This window comes from Desmodus rotundus, chromosome 7 (assembly GCF_022682495.2).
Source record: "Desmodus rotundus isolate HL8 chromosome 7, HLdesRot8A.1, whole genome shotgun sequence".
Taxonomy (NCBI): Eukaryota; Metazoa; Chordata; class Mammalia; order Chiroptera; family Phyllostomidae; genus Desmodus; species Desmodus rotundus.
Genome location: NC_071393.1, coordinates 101,031,229 through 101,034,514, shown reverse-complemented (window position 1 = coordinate 101,034,514; position 3,286 = coordinate 101,031,229). Strand labels below are relative to the sequence as shown.

The following is a 3,286-nucleotide window of genomic DNA, read 5'->3' as shown; positions in this document are numbered from 1 at the left end:
TGAGGTGTACGCGTATTAGAAGATGAAATGATATTAAAAACACTCACTTTCCCCGAAATATATCCCTCCTTCTATTGAATCCTGTATTGATGTTATTTTTGGAGAATATAATAACATTTATAAAAAACAGCTGTTTGTATAAACACTGTTATAAAGAACAAAACAAACTCAGAAAAAACTAATCAGAGTATTACTTCTTACATATAAGGCAACTAATGCCCTAATATCTCAAAATTCTTTACAAAAGGAGATAGCTTAATCTAGTTCAGGGTTCTAGTTCAGGGTTGTTGTTTTTTAAAATGCAAATATCATTTTTTCTCTTTTTCTTTTCACCTGCTTCCATTTCAAGCTTAACTTCTTCAGCTGCAAGAGCTCCCACTTTGTTATGCTTTGCCCTCTTGATCTTTTCCTTGATGGCAGCCACATCAATTTTAGTTTCGGAAGAAGCTTCCTCAGTTTTTACACCTGGTTTTTCTGTGGGTGGAATCAAAGCTCTGTTTTTTCCCTCTTGTCTCTTACTGAGAGCTTCTGCTCATTTATCCTTCGCTGCTTTCATTTTCTGTCACCTCTTTTTGACTTGCCCTCAGAAAGTATTCACCACCAGCCAATTCTTTATCCATCTGACTTTCTGGCTATGGTGGTGGGAATGGTGTATACTCTTTCTTAATAGTTTTTTTCCTTTGGTTCCTTGCATTTATGCACATTTTTGTGTTGAACTGTGGCAAAAATCATTCCCAATCTTGTGATCATAATTCAGAATCTTTTGCCAACTCTTATTTAATCATTAAGGTCTCCTTTAAGCCACAAAAGGGTCCAAATTGCTGTTTCCCTGAACCATAATGTAACAGTTTGTTAAAGTTGCCAATGCCTGTTCAAATGAAACACTCCTTGCTAATAGTTTTATCTGGTCTCTGGCCCTAATGATGATACATGGATCAAAATCTTCTTTGTTTTACAAACAGTCACGCTGCCTTCGATCAGGTCCAGCGTTGCGTTAACATGATGTTTATTCAAGACTTTCTGTACCAGTGGCCAGAACTCTTTCAAGTAAGCCTCTCTATAATTTGGGAACAAAGTTGCAAAACTGCCCTCATTTAAGAGTCCCCTGGGATTGTCCTCTTTGGAAATAGCTGGTTCCTTCCAAATGTCAGGGAATAGTGAGGAGTCCTATCTATCTGCGGTTCTCTGACTTCGGCTGCTGGTTACAAAATTCACTTTTCTTAGCCCCTGTGGCTTGCCATTGTTTGGAGGATGCCATCTCCAAATCGCTTCCTCTGATGTTTTGTTTTGTTTTTTAAATTAATCAATATCATAAGAGGCTGTATTTGTGTATATGAACCAGATAATGTTAGTGAACTTTAACCAGCCACTCACTATACACTAACCTGTTGGAACGTGAGAGCAGCACCCTGTTCTGGACAAGCATTGTGGAGGTCTGGCCTCCTCTTAAGTGAATGTAAGGGGTGGGCGATGTGGTTATAAGATAAGTTATAAGATAAATCAATACCTTAGCTTGTGACTCAGTCTTGGAAGGGTCAAGAAGTGAGCATTCAACATTAAGCTGCATGCGAAACCAGATACTGGGATCCAGGAAAAGGATTTAAAAAAATGTTTTCGGGGCTTTCCTGTTGAGTGTTCTTCACTACCTCCCCCTGACAGTTTACTCAGGGCTCTGCTGGGTGACGGACTGGGCCTCTCACATCCATGGCAGGTGAGAGCCAGTTTTATGGCCTTCTCTGTCTGCCCATCAGATGGGCTTTACGAACCCGGTGGAGGGCCATCCTACAGATGGCCTATCTCTAAGACTGAGGGGTGCAGTGTAGGGAGTGGGAAGGAAAAATGATACTGAATTGGATTTTTTATTCATTTTAAAATTTCCATCTGTTTTGAATGACTAGCTACTAATGGAAACTGATTTAATCAGTCTAATTCAGGTTGGGGAGGAAATCTGAAGCCCTAGTAAGTTCTGAGTGCTGCATCTCTATTAATTTGGATTTGCTTCGAACCATCCCAAGAGGTGGTAGAAGCTTCTCCCCTTGCAGAGCCTTTTATGGAGGGCTGATGTGACCTCTGTGAAGGCGGGCAGGTTAACTCTATGTTCTTTTACAATTTGGAGAATCTATGGGCCTTTTTAAGACAAGGTAGAATGAATTCTGGGTTTGGAGGTGAGAAAGTTCTGGACCAGAACATTTTGCCGTGAGGTTCTGCCTGTCAAGCCTCTCTTGCTGTGCCTGTTGGAATCTCAGCCCCGCTGCAGGGGGAAATCAGTGCATTTTCCTCCAGTGCTGCTTTCGCGAAAGGGTCGACTAGAAGTCTTACTGCTTGGCCTGATTTTTGCTGTTCAGAAAGAAGCTGTGGAACTACCTTGGATTTAATCATGGCAAATGATGTGTTTACCTCCGAACACTTTAAGTTAATGAAAAACCTGGAAAATATCCATTTGGTCATACTGCAAAAGCCCAGAAAGCAGTAAATAATTCTAGCACCTTTCTGTGTCCATGACACACAAAACTAGCTGTGTTTTATTTTTTCTATTTTAAATCTATTTTCTGTTTTAAATCTCAGTGGGATACGTTTTCAGCTTTGAAAGGCTCATTAAATCACAGATCCTTAAATTAGGTACTTTTCAATGGGTTTGAAAAACACAAGCACCCATAAGTTCTACTAATTTATACTGCCTTAAATTGTCTGCGTGGACGCATTCACATTCAGAGAGAGAAACTTGGCCAATCTACTGAATCACTGCAGGCTGAAAAGGTTTTCGTTTATCCATGTATACTTGAAGAAATATACCCATGTTTACATTAGTGTCATAATCCATATTTGTTTTGTAGCCTTCACTTTGTAATTGGCAGGTTAAACACTTATTTACATGCTCTGAAAGGTCTCTAAAGAACAATTCGTGCTGCTTAGGGGAAACTCTCGGGTAGAAGGAAGGAGGGTTTAGGGATCAGCACCGTGCAAGTGTTGCTTCCCGAGGCTAGACATTGCAGCGTTGGTACAGGGAGTGCATGTGTTTATCCAGCCCAGCCTTACTGAGCACCTGCCACGTGCCAAGTCTTGTGTTGGACACTGTGGCTACCACTGTCTCCTTCACGGGTTTAACAATTTTGTCCTCTGCTTGCGATTGTTAGGGATCACTTACCAGAGCTCTGTGAAGGGAGGTATGAAATCAAGTCATGGTGCTGATTGGATTAGGACCCATCCCAGTACAATCCAAAGGGGACGGCCTAATCCCCTCTTATGTGTGGGCTCCCGGGGGTCAGGTTCTCAGGAGGCCATGTTG

The 3,286-nt window shown here is 41.3% G+C and overlaps 1 pseudogene; it reads right to left on the bottom strand.

Moving 5' to 3' along the window:
* Nucleotides 1-265: 265 nt before the first annotated feature.
* LOC112311181 (KRR1 small subunit processome component homolog pseudogene) lies at nt 266-1,258 on the bottom strand (annotated as a pseudogene).
* Nucleotides 1,259-3,286: the final 2,028 nt, after the last annotated feature.